The following is a 13,573-nucleotide window of genomic DNA, read 5'->3' as shown; positions in this document are numbered from 1 at the left end:
AGAAACTTATACGGGCAACAATGTACTGATTCGTGGCATTGAAATGGGCTGTACTTCGGTACCATTGCACGTTGTTCATCTAAAGTCCGATCTTATTTCTGGGCCTGTCAATATTGGCGTGTACTCACAATTACCGGTGGAGGGCGTAGATATGATCCTAGGGAATGATTTAGTGGGAATCAAAGTCTTCCCTTATCCAATCGTATCTGTAGAGCCTGATAGCGGTCTGGATGATTCGTTATCACGGTTCCCTTCTCTTTTTCCGTCCTGCACTGTGACACGGGCACAGAAGAATAAATTTGAGGATGTGCTTGATCTTTCCGGCTCATTTTTGGTTTCACCACCAGAAAGTGTTGAGTGTGAATTGTTCGTTCCACTGAAATCGTTGGATGACGAAATTGCTCCCTTGAAAGTGAATAGGGAACGGCTAATTACTGCACAGAAGTCTGATGTAACATTAAAAAAATGTATCAGTGCTGCTGTGGAGGAACCAAAACTTTTAGGTGCACCAGTGGGTTATTGTTGGGATGAGGGTGTGCTGATGCGCCGGTGGAATTTATTAAACTCTGATTGTGATGGAGTTTATCAAATTGTCCTTCCCGTTGGTTATCGAGCTCAAATAATGAAATTAGCCCATGAGCATATTTGCTCAGGACATCTTGGTGTTACAAAGACACATGACCGTATTGCTAGACATTTTTTTTGGCCGGCTATGAAATCCTCTGTTTCTGCGTATGTTCGGTCTTGCAGTATTTGCCAGCTGGCGGGAAAGCCAAATCAAGTGATCCCCAAAGCTCCGCTTCAACCTATTCTTGTCATAGGAGAGCCTTTTGAGAGACTCATCCTTGATTGTGTAGGCCCTTTGCCTAAAGCCAGGTCTGGGCACCAATATGTTCTTACAATAATGTGTACGGCGACTCGTTATTCAGAAGCCGTGCCTCTGCGTTCTATTACAGCAAAAGCGGTGGTTAAAGAATTGGTGAAGTTTTGTTCTGTTTTCGGTTTGCCGAAAACCATTCAAACTGATCGAGGAACAAATTTTACTTCGCAATTATTTGAGCAGCTGGTGAAAGAATTGCAAGTAGAGCACCAGTTATCAACTGCGTATCATCCTGAGTCGCAAGGTGCACTCGAGCGCTTTCACCAAACGCTCAAGTCAATGTTGCGTGCATATTGTATTGAGACCAGTAAAAATTGGGTAGATGGATTACCACTTTTAATGTTTGCTGTAAGAAGTACTGTTCAAGAGTCACTTGGGTTCAGTCCTGCTGATCCTGTGTTTGGACATACAGTTCGGGGACCCTTGGAGTTGATTAGCGAACAGTTCCTTTCTAAGGAATCTCCTCGCGTATCTGTTTTGGAATATGTGAGTACGTTTCGTGAGCATCTCCATAAAACCTGGGAGATTGCTAAACAGCATTTAGCTGGTTGTCAATCTAGGATGAGAGCTAGATATGACAGAAAGAGTGCTGTTCGTCATTTTCAACCTGGAGACTCAGTGCTGGTGTTATTGCCTGTACCCAATTCACCAATGCATGCTCGATTTTCTGGACCATATAAAATTGAGAAGAAATTGAGTGAAGTGAACTACGCTGTTCTAACTCCTGATCGACGAAGAAAAAGTCGAATTTGTCATGTAAATATGCTGAAGGCATACCTTGCCCGAGATGGATCTGTTGATAACCCTGTTACTAAAAATGTTTCGGCAGTGAATGTTGTTGAACTGCCGTCTGGTTATAAACCGGAGGTTGATGGTATAGTTGATAAAGGGGTTGTTCAAATTTGTGGAAAATTGGTAAATTCTGCTATTCTGGCCACATTACCAACGTATCTCTCCTATTTGTCTGAGGAACAATGTAAGGGAATCATGGAGTTGATTAATTGACCTAAATATTTAACGTTGTTTAAAGATGTTCCTTCTCAGACCAATGTGTTAGTGCATGACATCGACGTAGGTCAGAGTGTACCTATTAAGCAACATGCTTACCGGGTTAATCCGTGTACACGTCAAGTAATGAGAGAGGAAGTTGAGTATTTGGTGAAAAATGGTCTTGCTGTGGCTAGTCACAGCCCGTGGAGTTCGCCTTCTCTTCTTGTGCCAAAATCCGATGGTTCGCTTCGGTTTTGTACTGATTTCCGCAAAGTAAATAACGTAACTAAAGCTGACTCCTTCCCTCTTCCCAGAATTGAGGATTGCATTGATCGAGTGGGTTCTTCACGTTATGTAACCAAGCTTGATCTTCTTAAAGGATATTGGCAAGTGCCGTTGACTCCACGAGCTTCGGAGATTTCTGCCTTTGTTACGCCCGATGCATTTATGCAGTATACAGTGATGCCCTTTGGAATGCGTAATGCACCGGCCAAATTCCAACGATTAATGCACATGGTACTGTCTGACGTGCCGAATTGTGAAGTCTATTTGGATGACATAGTGGTTTATTCGATGTCCTGGGAAGACCACTTATGTACTCTTAATTCAGTTCTGGAAAAGTTATCAGAAGCATCTCTAACGCTTAACCTTAGCAAGTGTGAATTTGGTAAAGCTGTGGTTACCTATCTTGGAAAGGTGGTTGGGCAGGGGCAGGTGAAGCCAGTGAGTGCAAAAGTTGAAGCTATTGTCCATTTTCCGTCACCTACTATTAAACGCGAATTGCGACGTTTTCTAGGAATGGTTGGATATTATAGAGGGTTCTGTAGGAACTTTGCCACAGTGGTTGCGCCTCTTACTGACCTTCTTAGCACTGATAGGAAATTCATGTGGGATGAGCAGTGTGAGTCTGCCTTCTGCTCTGCTAAAGATTTGCTGTGCAATGCACCAGTTCTGTCTGCCCCGAACTTCGCTGTACCATTCGCTTTGCAAGTTGATGCCAGTGCTCGTGGTGCGGGTGCAGTGTTATTGCAAGCTGATGATGTTGGTATTGAACATCCTATTAGTTACATTTCTAAAAAGTTTACGAAGTGCCAGCAGAATTATAGCACTATAGAGAAAGAGGGATTGGCGTTACTTTTGGCACTTCAACACTTCGAAGTTTACATAAATTCTGGTAATCGAATTGTTGTATACACGGATCATAATCCCTTAATATTTCTGTTTCGGATGTCAAACTCAAACCAACGACTAATGAGATGGGCACTGATTTTGCAGGAGTATGACTTGGACATGCGCTACAAGAAGGGTGTAGAAAACATCGTAGCTGATGCGTTGTCAAGAAGCTTTACTGATGATAATTGAGTTGTCTATTGGGGTAAAATGAATTTCATGCAAAAATCTGAATGTTTTTTATTACAAATCTGATTTTTGTAACTAAGGGTGGGGGTGTCACGTCCTGGGGCGTAAATTTTTGTAATTAACTGTGTTTATGTTGTGTGGTGCGCAGTTTTTCTCTCTCTCTCTCCTGCAGCGCTTGATTGGGATCAGCTGCGAGGGATGGCGTGTTGAGCAGGAGAGTTTAAATGGTGGATGGCCGAACAGTGTGGGAGAGCTTCTGTAGAGTGCGCGTCGTGAAGCTCCGCCACGGGTGTTGTGCCGGGTCAACCTCTGTCCCCTGTTCCAGACAACCACTTATTGCATCATGTTGTTAAAACTGTATTAGTCTATGACAGCACGTGTTAAAACTGTTGGGTTGCTGTTGTACTTGTGTGAGTAGTTCCAATTATATTCTTGTTTTTGTCGTGCTGAATGATGTTCTTTGACTCAGACCATTAAGTCTTCCTTGTTAAATGATTATTTTTATGTTTAGAAGTTGTCGGGGCTTGCCTTTTTATTTTTATTCTCTGTTTTCTCCTGGGTATGTTAGCCAGGGAGCTAGGGAAGTTGTTTGTATTTTCTTTTCGAGATATTATTTTGTTAGGGTATTTAATTCACTTAAAACATAGGTAGTTTGATTTTGGTTTGTTGTTTTGGCTAAATCCCCTTCTGAATATTCCTTGATTGTTTTACTACTCACAACGGAGAGAATAAATAACTTGCGTTATGCTTAGAACTTTGTTGTTGTGGTTCTTTTAAGCTGGAACAAGAGAAGAGAGGCACTGCCGTTCATAATTTATATGAATTTTAATTTAGTTAAAATTGTTACGGACCGTGCCAACCCTAGACTGGCGGGGACGTAACACATCTGACAGGACGCCTGAGAGCGTAATGCACGTGAAGGACTGTAATACAAGAGGAGTTCACTCAAGTACTGAGAAGCTAAACCATAAGCAAGATTTTAAAGTTAATGCAATGCTTTATAGGTAACCAGTGCAAGGTTGACAGAACCGGGCTAATATGTTCATACTTTTTTGTACATGTAAGAACTCGAGCTCCCGCGTTTTGGACCAGTTGGAGTTTTTGTAATAAGCCTGCAGGGAAACCACCTAACAGTGCATTACAGTAATCTAGTCTTGATGTCATGAGTGCATGAATTAACTACTCTGCATCTGACATTGACAACATATGACGTAGTTTAGATATATTCTTAAAATGGAAAAACGCAATTTTACAGGTGTTGGCGACATGGCTCTCAAACGACAGATCACAAATGACAATAGAACGCCAAGATTCTTAGCTGACGACGAGGGTTTTATGGAACATCCGTCAATAGTTAAGCAGTGTTCCTGGTTGTTACGTATAGTGGCAAGAAAAAGAATGTGAACCTTTTGGAATTTCATTGTTTTCTAAATAAATTTGTCATAAAATGCGATCTGGTCTTCATCTAAGTCAAGGGTATTGACAAACATAATCTGTCTAAAATAATAACACAAAAAATTCTGATCTTTCATGTCTTTATTGAACACACTCATTCAACATTCAAAATGGCAGTGGAAAAAGTAAGTGAACCCTTAGAGTTAATAACTGGTTGACCCCCCCCCCCCTTGGCAGCAATAACCTCAACCAGGCGCTTCCTGTAGCTGTGGGTCAGACCTGCACATCGTTGAGGAGGAATTTTAGCCCATTCTTCCTGGCAGAACTGCTTTAGCTCTGTCATATTCTTTGGACGTCTCATGTGAATGGCCCTCTTCAAGTCAATCCATAGCATCTCTATTGGGTTGAGGTCTGGGCTCTGACTTGGCCACTCCAAAAGGCGGATTTTGTTTTTCTGAAGCCATTCTGTTGTGGACTTGCTCCGGTGTTTTGGGTCGTTGTCCTGTTGGGGTTTTTATCAGTCAAAGTAGCTGTAGTCCACACCTCCAAACTTATTATCTTAACGAGATTCCAGGTGTGCTAAAACCTGACTCCAATTAGCTTTTTTGAGGTCATTAACTCAAGGGTTCACATACTTTTTCCACAAGCACTACAAGGTTTTTTTGGTTGTTCTCAATAAAGACATGACAGATCAAAAACATGTTGTGTTATTATTTTAGACACATTTTATTTGTCAATACCTTTGACTTAGATGAAGATCAGATCACATTTTATGACAAATTTATTCAGAAAACCATGAAATTCCAAAAGGTTCACATACTTTTTCTTGCCACTGTATTTTTTTCGGCGGTTTTCGGTCCAATAAGTAACACTTCTGTTTTGTCCGAGTTCTGTAATAAAAAGTTGTTACTCATCCAGTTTTTTATATCGTGTATACATTACAATATTCGATGGAACTGCTGTTATTCATGAGGCTTCGAGGAAATATAGAGTTGAGTATCATCAGCATAACAGTGAAAGCTAACTCTGTGTCGCTTTATTATATCTCCTAGAGGTAGCATGTTTAATGCGAAGTGCAGAGGCCCTAAGACTGAGCCTTGTGGTACACTGTACTAGACTTGCGATTTGCGTGACACCTCATTGTTTATTGCTACAAATTGAAAACGGTCAGATAAATACGATTTAAACCATTTCAAAGCTATTCCCTTAATGCCGACGTAATTTTCGAGTCTATAAGGAGTGTGCTGTGGTCAATGGTGTCGAATGCAGCACTAAGGTCTAGCAGCACCAATAACGAGATACAACCTCGGTCAGACGCCAATAGCAGATCATTTGTAACTCTGATCAAAGCAGTCTCTGTACTGTGACATGCTCTAAATCCAGACTGGAATTCTTCATTGATGTCATTCCTTTGGAGGAAGGAGCATAATTAAGTTGAAACTACTTTTTCCAGAACTTTAGATATGAAAGGTAGATTCAATATAGGCCTGTAGTTCCCTAGTTCTCTAGGATCGAGTTGGGTTTTTTTGACAAGGGGCCTTATAACAGCCACCTTATATGCTTTAGGCACATGTCCTAATGTCAGAGATGAGTTAATAATACTAAGAAGGGGATCTATAATTTCTGGAAGCATCTCTTTCAGTAGGACAGAAATCTAAAAAGAAAATAATTGCAAATTCTTCTTAGGGGCGCTGTAGTTAGTTTGTTTAGCGGGTTTCACTTCTGGTTGCATTGTTATAATTTTTTCTCTAATATCTTAGATTTTATTTGTGAAGTAGTTCATAAATTCATCACTGTTATGCTGATATCCAGAATCTGAAGTCGCTGACGATTTAATTTTTGTTAATTTAGCCACTGTGTTAAATAAAAACCTAGGGTTGTGCTGGGTTTCTTCTATTAGTGATGAAAAGTAGGCGGATCTAGAAGTTTTTAGGGCTTTCCTGTATTTTCGAATAGCATCCTTCCATGCTGTACGAAATACCTCTAATTTAGTTTTCTTAAAGTTGCGCTCCATTTTTCGGGCCGCTTTCTTTAGAGCCTGAGTGTGTTCATTATACCACGGTGTTGGGCTGCCATTTTTAATCTTCTTTAAACGTAGAGGAGCAACTGTGTCTAGCGTTTCCGAGAAGGTGGAGTTAAATTTTTCAATGGTAATGTCAAGATCTTCAACGTTATTTCTCATGCTAGAGATTTGAGAGAAGTCAGGCAGATTATCGAGAAACGCATCTTTGGTAATTGAAGTTATTGTTCTACCATATTTGTAACAAGGAGTTTTATTTGCAGCCGTAGGCCAGTGAAGCAAACATAATACCAGATAATGATCCGAAATGTCTTCACTCTGCTGAAGGATTTTAACGTCGTCCACATTTATACCGTAAGACAGTAATAAATCTAAAGTATGATTACGAAGGTGAGTCGGTCCTCACACATGTTGACTAACGCCCATGGAGTTAAGAGTGTCTTTGAAAGCCATTCCTAAGGCATCTGTGTCGTTATCTACATGGATGTTAAAGTCACCAACGACAAGGACTCTATCTGCAGCCAGTACTAGTTCTGATAAGAACCCACCAAATTCTTTAATAAAATCTGTGTGGTGCCCTGGAGGCATATATATACAATAGCTAGAATAAATTTTAAAAATGTTTTACCCAGGGTACCCTAACAACCACATAGCCACCCCCTAGCAACCACCTATCAACAGCACAGCAACCACCCTGAATACCTTAACAACAACATAGCAACACCGTAGCAACCTCCCTCGATACCTGGGTATCTATCTTTCTCTGTTTGTACTGTTTGTTTTTAGTCTGAACTTTGTATTTATTCTTAATTATTCTTTCATTTCTATATGTGAAATGTTTTGCTTCACTGCTCCTTGTTGCTTGTCTTAAAAATAAATGTTCCTTCTTGTGACATCATTGACTGCCATAGTAGGACAAATTTAATGGTAGTCAAAGGTGTCACAGAACTGTTTGCTTTTTTAATTTCTTCAAAATATCTCACTTTGTGTTCAACAGAACAAAAAAAGATACAATATTTGTTTTCCTACTATGGTAGTGGATGTCCCAGAACTGAAAATGGCTAACATTCTTACAAATATCTTTTTTTGTGTTTAACAGAACAAATACATTTATATAGGTTTGAAACAACCTGAGGGCGAGTAAATGATGACAGAATTTTATTTTTTGAGTGAACTAGCCCTTTAATGTGTGATTTAAGTGTCCAAATACATTTCAGAGCCACTGTATACTATTATACTGCTTTATAAATAATGCTTTCCATTTGTGTTGTGTTTTCTCTGAAGTGTTTTTCTGTATTTTGTCCCCTGTGATTATACAAGCTAAAATGAATTTATTTTAATGGAGTAGTGTGTTTATTAAACTCAAGGGGGAGACGTTGCACCACTTGCAATTTGTTTTTAGTGCTCTACTCTTAGGCTTAAGTGTCTTTTGAGTATCTGTTTAAGTATACAGTATACTCGAACAGCCACCTTTAAGGCCGTAGCAACCACCCACAGTAGAAAAACATGTACCCAGAGCACCACAGCAACCATCCATACACATTGCGACACCACTTCTGGAAATGGCAGTTTTTGCATGAAAATGTGCACATTTTTATTTGTGTTTTTTATTGGATTGGATTGGATTGGATTAACTTTATTGTCCATTCTGTTTGTCACAGAGCGGAAAATTGTCTTCGACACTAGTGGCATGGTTCAATACATTGACATAAACATTACACATAACATAACAATACATTGACATAAACATTACACATATCATCTCCCCAATTCCGCAAACACATAATCAATAAAATCACAAAAAAAAGAAAAAACCTTAAAAAGTCATTCGATTTAAAAAGATTACTGCCATTGGGACAAATTATTTTTTGTATACATTTCTTCTGGCCAAAGGGACATTAAGTCTGTGCCCAGATGGGAGCATTTCGAAGTTAGAATGAAGAGGATGAGTGTGATCTTTAAAAATTGCAATTGCAGTTTTTTCCATAAAACAGTCAAATCGACACTGAATTGACTGTTGCTTATGTCCCGTTATCTTATTTGCTTGGTTTATAATTTGTGATACTTTGTTTTTCTGTTTGACTGTTGGATTACCATACCATGAGACAATATTATATGTAAGGATACTTTCAATCAAGGATCTGTATACCATAGTCAGGGACATATGAAAAATTATATAAAAATTCTGTAAAAAAACTGTACAATTCTGTCTTTTTTTTGTAGTGTGTAGGGTATGCAAACTTTTGAGCCCAACTGTATATCCACAGTGGCTGGTGAGCAAAAAAGTTAAAGGGATACTTCACCCAAAAATGAAAATTCTGTCATCATTTACTCACCTTCGAATTGTTCCAAATCTTTATAAATTTGTCTTTGTTCTGATGAACACAGAGAAAAATATTTGGAGGAATGCTTATAGCCAGACAGATTTTGCCCCCCCTACCCCCCATTTACCATAGTAGGAAATAATACAATGGTAATCAAAACTGTTTGCTGACTTACAGTCTTCAAAAACAAGTAATTTTTCCTACTATGGGAGTCAGTGGATGCAAGATCTGTTTCGTTATAAGAATTCTTCCAAATATTTTTCTCTGTGTTCATCAGAACAAAAAAAACATTTATACAGATTTGGAACAACTCAAAGGTGAGTAAATGATGACAGCATTTTCATTTTTGGTTGAAGTATCCCTTTAATGTCAAGCCCTGCTTCTGATGCATGTTCAGGGTTGGAGGCTTCAATGCAGATGTTTATGGGGGAACATTATGTACAAAGTTACATTAATCTCTGTATGTGTGTGTTTCAGGGATGAACACAATGATATATTAGCAGTGGCTGATTGGGGACAGAAGCTGTCTTTCTACCAACTCAGTGGCAAACAGGTTAGTGTCTCTGTCTGAAAACAGCCTGTTACTTATGTTTTTAAAAGTATTTTTATCAACGCTGTTGGTTTCCAGGTCACCATTTCACTCTTTGCTAAGCCCTACCTTAAAGAATTACTGACCAATCGTGTTAGCATGTTTGTCATTTAATCTGAAAAGGGCTACAGTATGCTAAAGACTTTACAAAATAGTTTTTATTTTTTTGATGAATGGTTTTGAAGTTGGTTGCCATGTGATAGGGTTGTTACTATACCTCACTGGGGGTGGCACAGTGTCCCGGTGGTTAGCACTTTTGCCTCATAGCAAGAAGGTTCCTGGGAGGCCTTTCTGTGTGGGATTTGCATGTTCACCCTGTGTCAGTTACTCCCAGTACGTCAGTTCCCATTCTGTCGGTCTCTCGACGTTGTGTCGAGCCAACAGATGGGGTTCCCTCTTGAGAACCTATCAACTTCTGACTAGTTTAGAAAAGGCCAATGAAATTGGCGAATGAAATTTGCATGCCGGACTCCGCCCCTGGATATCCGGGTATAAAAGGGAGACGGTGTGCTGCATTCATTCACCTTTTGTTCTTCGGAGCCTTCACACTGATCGACTTCGAGACTTCGAGACTTCAATCTCTATGCTGAATTACTGCCGGAATCTTATGACGTGGTGCAGCAGACAGTCCCTTCCTGCAGCGACTTTCCCCTGGGCATCTCGGCAGTTCCAGAAGTGTTCGAGTTTTTTCTCTAAAAGAGCAAATTTCTCCAGGGTGGCATGTCCCACTGTTCTCATGGGTGCAACACACTCATCGAGGAGGGGAACGGACACGATGTCTGCTTCCAGTACGCTGGGGCAGACATTGTGGATACGTCCTTCCCGCACTGTGGGCGGTTGACGATTCAGACGTTGCGTCACAGGTGGCTGTGTTCCCACGGGACTCTACGGCCCTGCCGCCTGCTACAGCAAGCAGCGAGGGTGATATGAGGACTATTGTGAGCGTTAATCCACCAGCCGCTGGCTCATAGACCGTTCGCACCTCGTCTCGCTTGTATGACCGTTCCCCAGGAGACGGTCCCATTGTCTTGTTCCTCAACCACGTATTCGGACACGATGCGTGATGATGAGATGTCTCTTGCAGCATCGGGGGTGACGTACTGCCATCCGACTCCAACGATTCCTCGGGCTCCCTCCCTCGGGGGGTCGAACCCAGGAAGAAGCGGACGTCGAAATGTCAGCTATGCTTTCCCGGGCTGCCGTGAGCGTTGGGTTGCAGTGGCCGCACTGCCTCTCCCAGCGCTCGCGGCTGGCTACATGGCGCCTCGGGCACCCACCCCCAGTGCCGTGTTTTCCGGAAGTGCATGAGGAACTTAGTAAGACCTGGAACGCCCCCTTTCCGGCACGTTTCACGTCAAACAAAGTTCTGTCACCCTCTCTTCCCACGAGGGTGAGACAGCTAGAGGATACGTCGATGTCCCCCAGGTGGAGTATGCCGCCGCGGTGCACTCGTGCCCGCAGGCGGTGGCCACCTGGGGGGCTCGACCTAGACTCCCGTCCAAAGCATGTGGGGTCTCGGCATCTCTGGTGTCGAGAGCTTACATTGCGGCAGACCAAGCTGCCTCCTCTCTCCACGCTATGGCTCCTGCCAGGCCAAGGCGTTGAGAGAGCTCCACGAGGGTAAGACCGACCCAGCGCTTATGCAGCAACTCCGCGCCGCCACCGACCTCACTCTATGGGCGACCAAGGTGACCACGCGGGCCCTGGGTCGGGCGATGTCCACACTTGTGGTCCATGAGAGACACCTCTGGCCGAACCTTACACAGATGAGTAACGCTGAGAAGGTCCGCTTTCTCGACGCACCCGTCTCGCAAGGGGGGGCTGGTTGGTGTTACTGTCGAGCCGCAGCGGCCCCGCTCACCCCCCGCCCGTCGGGGGGGGGCGCAAGACCCGCACGCGGCCTCCCCCGGAGGGTTCTCGACAGTAAGAAGCAGTCCTCCGTGCAACAACTCAGCCGCCTCGGCCGTCGAGTCCCGTGCACTGTCTGCTTCCCAGCAGCCCTGGTCCTCTTCGACGCCCTCCAGCTCTGGCACCCCCCACTCAGGCGGCCCCCTTGGAGGAGACAGTGAAGAGGAGACCATCGCCCCATCAGCAGCCACGGCGAAGCGGCCGTCATGGGAAGACCTCAGGGGGATCGAGGCTACCATTGGGCCCGACCCCAGCCACATCGCTGGGAAGTCGGATAGGGACGGATCCTGCCCCGTCTCTCCATCTGCTGGCCCCCTCCGGGGGGCTAGCGCCCACTTACTCTCAAAAAAGGAGAGTTTCCTCTCTCTCTGGGTTACCACTGCCGCTCTCACCCTCTGCACGACGGTGAACGGCAAACTCGACGTTGCGTCATGGCGAAGCCCAATGTCGAGTATGAACACCAGCCCTCAGCACTCTCAGTCAGACAGTGCGTTGAGCTGCGCAGTCGCCAGGCAGGAAAAACAGCAGAGCCGATCTCCTCCCCGGGGGACCTCCCCCGGCAAGGAATCCGTACTGCTAGCCATCGAACCACCCCCCGGGGGGACGATGAAAAAGATCGTACCTTAGTCCCCGTCTCATTCTGGGAGCCTGTCCGGCTTCCCAGGCTGTCAGACTGGCTAGGAAAGACGATCCGTCTCGGCTACGGGATCCAGTCGCCTCACGCCCGCCAAGTTTCAGGGCATCCGATATACCTCAGTCAGAGGCTAGGATGTTCCCGTACTTCGGGCCGAGGTCGCCACCCTTCTGACGAAGGGAGTGATCGAGCCCGTCTCACCAGCCGAGATGTTCAACGGGTTTTACAGCCTGTACTTCATTGTCCCCAAGAAAGGCAGGGGGTTGCGCCCTATCTTGGGTCTGTGTGTTCTGAACAGGCACCTACACTATAGCTGCCTTTCAGGTTGATCACGCAGAAGCGCATCCTGACGTCCGTTAGGTGTCAGGACTGGTTCATGGCAATCGACCCGAAGGACGCGTACTTCATGTCTCGATCCTCCCTCGACATCGGCCGTTCCTACGGTTCGCGTTCGAGAGACGGGCATATCAGTACAGGGTCCTCCCCTTCGGTCTGTCCCTGTCTCCACGAGTCTTTACGAAGGTCATGGAAGCCGCCCTCCTTCCCCTTAGGGAAGGAGGTGTGCGGGTACTAAACTATCTCGACGGCTCAGCTTGGCGCACTCTCGAGATCTGTTGTGTACACACAGGGACCTGGTGCTCCGGCACCTAGATCGGTAGGGCTACAGGTAAACTGAGAAGAGCAAGCTCTCGGGAGGCGAGAGACCCGCGACGAGGAAGCCCGTGCCCTCGCGGCCTCCCAGAGGCAGTGCGACTGACTACAGAGCGCGCCCGATCAGTGTTGAACTGCCTGAAGCTCTCAGGCAGTCAGCGGTCCCCCTGAAACATTTCAGAGGCTCCTGGGATACATGACATCCTCGGCGGGGGTGGTCCCCCTCGGGTCGATGCACATACGACCGCTCCAACACTGGCTACAGAGTCAAGTTCCTTGGAGAGCGTGGCACACCGGCAGCAGGCGTATGGTCATCACGCTTTTCTGCCGACACACCCTAACTCCCTGGTCTCCCATGACCTTCTTGCGGACAGGGGTCCCCTTAGGGATGTCTCCCTGTAGGGTTGGGGTGCCGTGTGAAACGGGCACGCAGTGTCGGGGGGTGGACGGGCCCCCGCCTGCATTGGCATTCAACTGCCTAGAGTTGTTGGTTGTGCTACTTGCATTGAGGAGGCTACTACCTCTCGTGCAGGGCAAGCACGTGCTGGTCCGGTCGGACAGCACAGCTGCTGTGGCCTATATCATTGGTGGCATTCGCTCACGGCAGCTAACATGACTCGCCCGGCGCCTCCTCCTCAGGAGTCAGCAGGTGATCAGTTCCCTGCGAGCGACACGCATCCCAGGCGTCCTGAACCAGACAGCCGATGTGCTCTCTCGTCAGTCGGCACCTCGCGGAGAGTGGCGACTCTATCCCCACGCAGCCAGCTCATTTGGGAGCAGTTTGGCCAGGCACGGGCCAAAACAAAATGGGACTCCACCCATT

Source organism: Triplophysa rosa, linkage group LG4 (genome assembly GCF_024868665.1).
Source record: "Triplophysa rosa linkage group LG4, Trosa_1v2, whole genome shotgun sequence".
Lineage (NCBI taxonomy): Eukaryota > Metazoa > Chordata > Actinopteri > Cypriniformes > Nemacheilidae > Triplophysa > Triplophysa rosa.
This window is presented reverse-complemented; position numbering follows the sequence as displayed.